Raw genomic sequence first — 10,924 nt, forward strand, 5'->3', positions numbered from 1 at the left:
CAACACACAGGAAGCCACAGTCCATCCAGCACCTCTGCCACAACATCTGTAGCTGCAGCAGGTGGTGCAGGTGAAGCTATATATGCGACCTCAGTCACCACAGTAAACAGACCTGGCAACCCCACAATGAAACCTGGACGAATGAGACGCAGATTGATTGTGGAACATGTGACTTCTGCTGAAAAACTACAATATTTCATATTTTCACAGTTTGTATTTCTACAAATAAGAACAGAACTGTTCATGTTTCCAATCAATTAGAGTTTATCAGTTTCTCAAGTCCTTCACTTTAGCCGTGCTTCAGCTTCACCTTCAGCTTCACCTTCAGCTTCGCCTCAGCTTTTTTGCAAAGCACATTATAGTGAAACAGTGAAGTGCAGAGTGTCACAGTCAAAATGTCCTTCATTAATCAACCCGTGTAGGACGTGTTCATCACAGGGAAGATCATCGTTTGTGTTTCTGATTCAACACATTTACCCATCATCACGTGTTACATTCATCGGAACCATTTCCCTGAAAACAAAATAGATAAAATTCAGCATCAGACACATATAAAGGTAAAATCAAAAGATTCTCATTTATTCTTCTTCAGTATAAAGAAAAACTTCTGCAGAGAAAAGCAAACCATCACATCATCCTGATTCCTTCATTTGATTTTATATTTTCTCATTTCATTCAATGATTTCATGTTTTCATGTCATGTATTTAGTTAATTTCTGCTTCCAGTCGTCCGACACTCTCACTCTGATTGAGATCATCTTTTTAAAAAACTCCACAAACATTTTTTAAAAAGTACCAAAACACAACACACAGTAAGCCACAGTCCATCCTGCACCTCTGCACAACATCTGTAGCTGCAGCAGGTGTTGCCAGGTAAAGCTATAATACGACCTCAGTCACCACAGTCAACAGACCTGGCAACCCCACAATGAAACCTGGACGATTGAGATGCAGATTGATTGTGAAACATGTGACTTCTGCCAAAAACTACAACATTTCATATTTTCACAGCTTGTATTTCTACAAATAAGAACAGAACTGTTCATGTTTCCATCCCAACGATGGGAAATGTTGAAGTAAACGTCTGAATCAATTAGAGTTTATCAGTTTATCAAGTCTTCCACTTTAGCCGTGCTTCAGCTTCACCTTCAGCTTCACCTTCAGCTTTTTTGCAAAGCACATTGAAGTGTAGAAACAGTGAAGTGCAGAGTGTCACAGTCAAAGTGTCCTTCATTAATCAACCCGTGTAGGACGTATTCATCAAAGGGAAGATCGTTTGTTTCTGATTCAACACATTTACCCATCATCACGTGCTACATTCATCGGATCATTTTCCCTGAAAACAAAATAAAATAAAATTCAGCATCAGAAACATATAAAGGTAAAATCAAAAGAATCTAATTTATTCTTCTTCAGTCTAAAGAAAAACTTCTGCAGAGAAAAACAAACCATCACATCATCCTGATTCCTTCATTTGATTTTATATTTTCTCATTTCATTCAGTGAGTTTCATGTTTTCATGTCATGTATTTAGTTAATTTCTCCTTCCAGTCGTCTGACACTCTCACTCTGATTGAGATCATCTTTTTATCCGAGACAGCCGTTAATTTCAAACTAGATTTCAACTGATGGAAAAAGATTTAACTGGTTTATTAATTGAATTACACTATACCATGATCTAGAAAGTGACTGCAGGAAATATAAATGAGACGAGACGTTAGAAAACTGGTTCTAACAAGTTCATTCAGCAGCAGTGCTTTTCTAATACAGAACATTTACTTACGTTGGTGTTTGATCGTTGTTTGACTCTCTCTCCCCGTTTCTCTGTTCACCTGGGAGATATATTGAGTCAAAAAACATCATTAATATAAAAAACAAACAACAAATTTATTAAAGTGTAGGAGGAACATTATTTTACCTCTTTTCTTTTTACAGTGCTGGACAAGAACAACTGCTGCTAAGACCAAAACAGCTGCAGCCACCAAGCCTGTAATGACTCTATGAATGATTAAATCCTTATCTGCAGCAGAAATACAGATATTACAGTTAATAACAGTTCTCACTCATATAGACTAACAGTTCCTCACTTCATGCTGTCTCACCTGGACTCTGTATCCACAGAAAGGTGTTGGTTATCAGTGTCTCCTCAGCATCACTCAGTTCACAGGTGTATATTCCCCCATGATGTGGAGATAAGTTCTGCAGCATGAGGCTGCCTGACTCTGACACACCTTTCACCTGCTGCCTCCAGCCCTCTGAGACTGAGGAGGAGACGTCAGCTCTGGTCTGGGTCAGGATGATCAGAATGTGGTTGAATCTCCAGATCAGACTCTTGAAGGAGGAGTTTGAGGCAGCGCAGGGGATCGTTGTTCCAGTGTTTGAAACATTGAGAAAAGCTGAAATGAAAAAAGGGATAAAATTTGATGCAATTCTGAACATTTTGCATTAGAGCATCGTGCAGCCTTGTCATGATGAAAGTTTCAGCTGTTTGAGGAAGTCTGACCCACCACATGGATTTAATCAAGTTCCAGACTCTTTAAAATCACTCACTTGTTTTAAACAAAGTGGCTCTCCTCTTGTTTCTGCGAGTGCTGATGCTGCAGCTGTAGCTCAGATCAGAGTCGCTGTCTGAAACTGTCAGAGAACTTCTGATGTTGTAGAGCAGCTGCTCAGTCTCCTGGACTTCAGCTTGGCTCTTGAAGGTCACATTGGATGGAGGGCTGGTGGACCAGGTGAGCTCAGGTTCAGGGTAGATCCCCTCTGAGCTGCAGGTGATCCTGTTTCCCACCTGCTGGAGGTCGACTTTACCAACTGGAGCTGCAAAGAAAGTAAACAATGAAAAAAGCTTTTGCTTTATATGAAGTTTCTTTAGAATATATTGGATAACAATAATAGTGATGGCGTCTTCATTGTTCTACATGGATTAAAGATAAAATGTCCATCTACTGGACACAATCTTCAACACGAACTGAACATCAGGACCTTCATGAAGGAGGATTTACTGCAGCACTGAAAAACCTTTTTGTTTTGTATTTTCTATATTAACTGTGTTTCTCACCGTCCACTTTCAGGTTGATAAATGATTCATTCCTTCCTCTGTTGGTGCCTGTGTAGCACTTGTATCTCCCCTGGTCCTGAACCTGCAGCCCTGTCAGCTGGAGTGAGGCGTTTCCTCCTGAGATCTGGTCCGTGAACAGTGACGTCCTGTTTCTGAAGTGCTGGTCCTGGTGAGTGAGCTGGTCTTTGTTGTAGTAGAAGGAGTGGACAGGACTGTTTCCTGCTGTCACCAGAATCCAGTGGATGACCACATCAGTGTCATCCTGGAAGCTGCACGGTAAGATGCAGCTCTCCATGAAAACACAGGACACCTCAGAGTCTGCAACACATCAGGTAAAGAGACGACAACCAAAGCTCAGTTCAGGGAACATGGCAGCTGAATCCAGGAGAGCTGTGTTTAAAGACCACATCGTTCATGTGTCTGACCACATTTATTGATCTCTAACATAACAGACTTTTTCTTTTTATATCAGACTCAACCTTGTTTACAGTAACTAGGACGTGTTCTCATCAGGGATTTAAAAGCCAAATATGTGTCAGCTGCAGGTTACACCACAAGCTCTGCCACATGATTTATACTTATTAGCTGGTGGGAAGTGTTTAACACACATGTACAGACAATGCGTAGCTCAGGTTAGTGTGTGTGTAGCCGGCTGTAAATGCTTTAATGTTAAACTGTTTGGTGCTTTGGGAAAACTGCAATTAATCTCCTACTTTTTCAAAGGAAAATATCTTAAAACACTGGGACACACCTCAATTATGAGACACCACTCACTTGTTTTTTATGTGTAATTTTTCATGAGATTTATCTTAATTCAATATATTTCCCTGTGTTCTTGCATTTTCCATTCAAAATGAAACAGTGACGCAGCAGTACGACAAAACAAGATGTTAGATTTAGAATTTGTTTAGATTTGAATATAGATCAGACGGGCTGTGATCGCCTCACTCACCTCCTCTGGTTAAAGGGGTTAAAGGTGAAAGAAAGGACAGGAGCAAAAAAACAACGGGCTTGGTCTCAGGCATCTTGTCTTTTAGTTTTACTCTTTCTTTTTCTAGCAGCAGGAGCTGCGACCGGAGAGGAAAACAATGACTGGAAATTAAAGGGGCGAGGGAAAGGAAAGAGAAAATGGTGGAAGAGGGTGTGGTCCTCACTCTGCCACTGATAAAACCATGAGTGAGGAATCTGAACAATGTTTTCCATACTCTGATGTGTCCTTCAGTCTCCTGGACTTCAGGTTGGCTCTTGAAGGTCACATTGGATGGAGGGCTGGTGGACCAGGTGAGGTTAGGCTGTTTCCTACCACTCTGTTATCATATCCTCCTCTTTTCTTCTTCTCTCACTCTCTCAGCTCCACTCATCTGTCCCTGGGAATTTCCTCCACTCAAAGAAGAAAATATAGAACAAAAAGAGTTTAAATATTTCTGATAATAAACTTAAGATGTACAAATATTAAATGCATATCTTATTCTCTTACATCTGCTCGGCCTCTGTTCTCCTCTCTCTCTCTCTCTCAACTCTCTCGTCAACTCATTTTCATCTTTCATCTCTCTTCATACCTTTAGTCTTCTAATCTCATTCTTTTCCTCTCTTTCTTATCTCTTCATCACTCCTCAATTACAGACTTCCTCTTCCACTTCTGTCTCCTCATGCTGATTCTTTATCACATGATTTTCAGCTCTCCCCTTCTCTTGTCTTCTGCTTTTCCACAGCTGATACAGACCAAGCGTTGAAAGGATTTAGAGAAGCTACACAATTTATTAAAATTATTACAGGTATAGCATATTATTTTAATTATCATCATTACTGTTTACATTTGGTCATTACAGTTAAAGTTTAGAGATATAGAGGAGAAGTGGACGACATGCATGTTAACTGTCTCTTTCTTTATATGTATGTATGTACATGTATATGTATATTATCACCTCACTCAACTCCTTTAGCGGGAGCAACAAGCCACAGAAAAGTCCCGATCATCAGCCATACGGCAGAGCAGAGGTCCATCACCTTCTGATTGCTCTGACCTGCTGCTTGTGCCAGAATTTCTTTTTAGACTGTAAAAACATGGATGTAATGGATCCAGCCCCCTCTGCTGGCTGTGGCTGAGTGGTGTAACAAAGATCACGGGTTGTCAGTGCTCTTTCACTTTCATCTTAAGTTTCTAACTTTACCTTAAGTTACAGTTGAGCTAATGTTAGTTAGTTTCTAACTTTACCTGAAGTTAAAGTTTAGCTAACTAATGTTGGCTAGTGTTTAACTTTACCTTGAGTTTCAGTTTAGCTAACTAATGTTAGCTAGTGTCTAACTTAACCTGAAGTTAAAGTTTAGCTAACTAATGTTGGCTAGTTTCTAACTTTACCTTGAGTTTCAGTTTAGCTAACTAATGTTAGCTAGTGTCTAACTTCACCTGAAGTTAAAGTTTAGCTAACTAATGTTGGTTAGTGTCTAACTTGACCTTGAGTTACAGTTTAGCTAACTAATGTTGGTTAGTGTCTAACTTGACCTTGAGTTACAGTTTAGCTAACTAATGTTGGTTAGTGTCTAACTTGACCTTGAGTTACAGTTTAGCTAACTAATGTTGGTTAGTGTCTAACTTGACCTTGAGTTACAGTTTAGCTAACTAATGTTGGTTAGTGTCTAACTTGACCTTGAGTTACAGTTTAGCTAACTAATGTTGGTTAGTGTCTAACTTGACCTTGAGTTACAGTTTAGCTAACTAATGTTGGTTAGTGTCTAACTTGACCTTGAGTTACAGTTTAGCTAACTAATGTTGGTTAGTATCTAACTTTACCTTGAGTTACAGTTTAGCTAATGTTAAGCTAGTTTTAACTTTACCTTGAGTTACAGTTTAGCTAACTACTGTTGGCTGGTTTCTAACTTTACCTTGAGTTACAGTTTAGCTAACCAATGTTGGCTAGTGTCTAACTTTACCTGAAGTTAAAGTTTAGCTAATGTTAGCCAGTTTTAACTTTACCTTGAGTTACAGTTTAGCTAACTAATGTTGGTTAGTGTCTAACTTTACCTTGAGTGACAGTTTAGCTAATGTTAGCTAGTTTTAACTTTACATTGAGTTACGGTTTAGCTAACTAATGTTGGTTAGTGTCTAACTTTACCTTGAGTGACAGTTTAGCTAATGTTAGCTAGTTTTAACTTTACCTTGAGTTACAGTTTAGCTAATGTTAGCTAGTTTGAACTTTACCTTAAGTTACAGTTTAGCTAACTAATGTTGGCTGGTTTCTAACTTTACCTTGAGTTACAGTTTAACTAACCAATGTTGGCTAGTGTCTAACTTTACCTTGAGTTACAGTTTAGCTAACCAGTGTTAGCTAGTTTCTAACTTTACCTTGAGTTACAGTTTAGCTAACTAATGTTGGTTAGTGTCTAACTTTACCCTGAGTTACAATTTAGCTAACCAATGTTGGCTAGTTTCTAACTTTACCTGAAGTTGTTATAAGTAATTTGCACTCTGTCCATTGTGAAAACAGGATTTCTGACATGCAGCATTATATTGTTGCACATGACAGTTATTTTAGTTCTATATAAAGGAACAGAACTAGTCATGAAACCACAAAGGGAAGATGATCAATCACTGAGAAACTAAAAGACACAGGTTTTTTTGTGTTTATTCCACAACTAATCAATGCATTTGAGTAGCAAGGTTAATTTGTCTTGAACTCTTCTTTACAGTTCTTGTCTGTGTGACATCAATGTTTCCATGTTCAGTCATTTGATACAGTTGAGCCTCAGGACAGCAGAATGTGACCAGTTATTTTTTGCTTCATCCTCGTCTTCTGGGGTAGCCCCTTTGTTCTGATGACTAATATCACTGATATCACAGTTTGGCAATTAGCATAGCATGCAGTATATATAGTGAATCTGAAATCCGTCACTGGACATAGTACTGCAAGTTGGTATTGCTATTCGTCATGTTTGTTATTTATTATATATTTGTTGATTAGAGTGGAAATCCATTTAGTAACCCGTGTTAACTTATGTTTCATTTACTTCAAGCAAAAGGGTTCTTGGTGAGGTTTTCATCATTCTGAGGTATTTCTTCATTTACACCTTCTTTAACCTCCATTACTCTGCAAACAAAATGCAATAAAATTCAGCATCAAAAACATATAAAGGTAAAATCAAAACAATCTCTTATTTATTTTTCTTCAGTATAAAGAACAACTTTTTCAGGTCAAAATAAACCATCACATCATCATGATCGCTTAATTTAAAACTCTGTTTCCAGCTTCTAGTTAATTCAGCAGCAGTGCTTTTAATACAAAAGATTTACTTACATTTGTATTTGACCATTGTTTGACCCTGTTGTTCTGTCTCTGTTGATCTGAGAGATGTTATCTGTCCAAAACAAAAGAAAACATCAGTACAAACAAGAAATAAATTAAAAAATGTAGGAAGAACATAATCTTACCTTTTTTCTTTTTAAAGTACAGTACAAGACCAACTGCTAGTGCTATGACCAAAATGACTGCCACCCCACCTATAATGCCTCCAACATTGGTTGAATTCTCTGAAATAGAAAGAGTAAGTTACTTGAACTTTCCCATGATGCCTCAAGATGATGTTTTCTGATGTTTACATTCTTGCAGGTCATACGGATAATAACACTTCATGCTGTCTCACCTGGACTCTCCACTAGCTTCAGAAAGGTGTTGGTTATCAGTGTCTCCTCAGCATCACTCAGTTCACAGGTGTATATTCCCCCATGATGTGGAGATAAGTTCTGCAGCATGAGGCTGCCTGACTCTGACACACCTTTCACCTGCTGCCTCCAGCCCTCTGAGACTGAGGAGGAGACGTCAGCTCTGGTCTGGGTCAGGACGATCAGACTGTGGTTGAATCTCCAGATCAGACTCTTGAAGGAGGAGTTTGAGGCAGCGCAGGGGATCGTTGTTCCAGTGTTTGAAACATTGAGAAAAGCTGAAATGAAAAAAGGGATAAAATTTGATGCAATTCTAAACATTTTGCATTAGAGCATCGTGCAGCCTTGTCATGATGAAAGTTTCAGCTGTTTGAGGAAGTCTGACCCACCACATGGATTTAATCAAGTTCCCAACTCTTTAAAATCACTCACTTGTTTTAAACAAAGTGGCTCTCCTCTTGGTTCTGCGAGTGCTGATGCTGCAGCTGTAGACCTGATTAGTATCATTGTCTGAAAGTGTCAGAGAGCTAGTGATGTTGTAGAGCAGCTGCTCAGTCCTGGTTGTTTTGTCCTGGTGAGTCACATTGGATGGAGGGCTGGTGGACCAGGTGAGCTCAGGTTGAGGGTAGATCCTCTCTGAGCTGCAGGTGATCCTGTTTTCTACCTGCCAGATGTCGACTCTACGAACTGGAGCTGCAAAGAAACAAAAGGGTTTTGCTTCATATAGAATTTCTTCTGAACATGTGCGATAACAGTGACTGTGGCGGTGTCTTCAATATTATACATGGATTAAAGATTACAAAAAAGAATAATCCCGGCAGATCAGCAATCAGCAACAAAAGTGTCTCACAAAATTTCCACCTTTAACTGTTCACAGCATCCACTAAACTAATAATAATTGAGAGTGTATGTTTCTTTTTCTCCTTTATCTTGTGTTTTGCAGCTGTAACAATGGCAATGGTGCCTGAACCCCAGTTGGTACATACAACATATTGTCTGTTGTTAGTATGGAATAAGTGTGTGTATAACAGTATGTTTATTATCCAAAACAGACCTTCATGAAGGAGCAGCACTTTACTGCAGCACTGTTGTATTAATGTGCGTATTTATTTTCTTTCAGTATAAAGGAACAACTTCTTTCAGGTCACAAAGTAAACCATCACAGTCATCATGATCGCTTAATTATAAACTCTGTTTCCAGCTTCTAGTTAATCAGCAGGCAGTGCTTTTAATACAAAAAGATTTACTTACAGTTTGTATTCTGACCATTGTTTGACCCTGTTGTTCTGTCTTCCTGCTTGATCTGAGAGATGTTATCTGTCCCAAAAACAAAGAAAAACATCAGTACAAACAAGAAATAATTAAAAAATTAGGAAGAACATAATCTTACCTTTTTTCTTTTTAGTACAGTCAAGACCAACTCCTAGTCTAAGTACCAAAAATGACTGCCCCCCACCTATAAGGCTCACATTGGGTTGAAATTCTTCTGAAATAGAAAGAGTAAGTTACTTGAACTTTCCCCATGATCCTCAAGATGATGTTTTTCTCGATGTTTTACATTCTTGAGGTCATACGGATAATACACCTATCATGCTGTCTACCTGGATCTCCACTAGCTTCAGAAAGGTGTTGTTATCAGTGTCTCCTCAGCAATCACTCAGTTCACAGGTTGATATTTCTCCCATGATGGTGGAGAAAGTTCTGCAGCATGAGGCTGCCTGACTCTGAACACACCTTTCACCTGCTGCCTACCGAGCCCTCTGAGACTGAGGTAGGAGACGATCAGCTCTAGGTCTGGGGTCAGGATCGATCAGACTGTGGTGAATCTCCAGATCAGGACTTTGAAGGAGGAGTTTGAGGCACGCAGCGGATCGTTGTTCAAGTGTTTGAAACATTGAGAAAAGCTGAAATAAAAAAGGATAAAATTTTGATGCAATCTAAACATTTTGCATTAGGAGCATTCGCTGCACCTTTCATGATGAAAGTTTCAAGCTGTTTGAGGAGTCTGACCCACCACATGCGATTTAATCAAGTTCCCAACTCTTTAAAATCAACTCACTTTTTTAAACAACAGTGGACTCTCCTCTTGGTTTCTGCGAGTGGCTGATGCTGCAGCTGTAGACCTGATTAGTATCATTGTCTGAAATGTGTCCAGCAGAGCTTAGTGATGTTGTAAGAGCCAGCTGCTCGATCCTGGTTGTTTGTCCCTTGGTGAGTCACATTGGATGCGAGGGGCTGGTGGACCAGGTGCAGCTCAGGTTGAGCGGTAGATCCTCTCTGAGCTGCGGTTGATCCTGTTTTCTCCTGCCCAGATGTCGACTCTACGAAACTGGAGCTGCAAAAGAACAAAAGGGTTTTGCTCATATAGAGTTTCTTCTGAACATGTGCGATAACAGTGACTGTTGGCGGTGTCTTCAATATTATACATGGATTAAAGATTGACAAAAAAGAAAAATCCCGGCGAGATCATGCAATCAGCACAAAAGTGTCTTCACAAAATTTCACTTTAAAACTGTTCACAGTGCAGCCACTAAACTAATAATAATTGATGAGTGTATGTTTCTTTTTCTCTTTATCTTGTGTTTGGCAGCTTGTAAAACAATGGCAATGGGTGCTCTGAACCCAGTTGGTACTACAACATTATGTTGTTGTTAGTATGGAATAAGTCGTGTGTATAACAGTATGTTTATTATCACAACAGACCTTCATGAAGGAGCAGCACTTTACTGCAGCACTGCTTGTATTAATGTGCGTAGTTTAGCCAGGTATATTTAGTGTTCTCTGTATTTTCTATATTTACCTGTGTGTTTCATCCCTCCACCTTTCAGGCTTGCGGTAGGATTCCTTGTTTCCTTCTGTTGGTGCTGTGTAGCACTTGTATCTTGCCTGGTCCTGACCTGCAGCCCCTGTCAGCTGGAGTGAGGCGTTTTCCTCCTGAGATCTGGTTCCTGAACAGTGACGTCCTGCCTCTGAAAGCGCTGTCCTGGGGCTGAACTGGTGCTCTCTTGTAGTAGAAAGGAGTGGACCTGAACGGTTTTCCTGCCTGTCACCTGATCAGTGGATGATCACATCCGTGTCGCCCTTGGAAGCTGCAACGGTAAGATGCCCAGCGCTCCATGAAAACACGAAATCCTCAGTGTCCTGCACACATCAGGTAAAGAAGAACGACAAACATACAGGAAGCTTTGGACTGGCAGTCAGTCGGACAT

Source organism: Seriola dumerili, unplaced genomic scaffold, assembly GCF_002260705.1.
Source record: "Seriola dumerili isolate Sdu_G_001 unplaced genomic scaffold, Sdu_1.0 BDQW01003198.1, whole genome shotgun sequence".
In the NCBI taxonomy this organism is placed as follows: domain Eukaryota; kingdom Metazoa; phylum Chordata; class Actinopteri; order Carangiformes; family Carangidae; genus Seriola; species Seriola dumerili.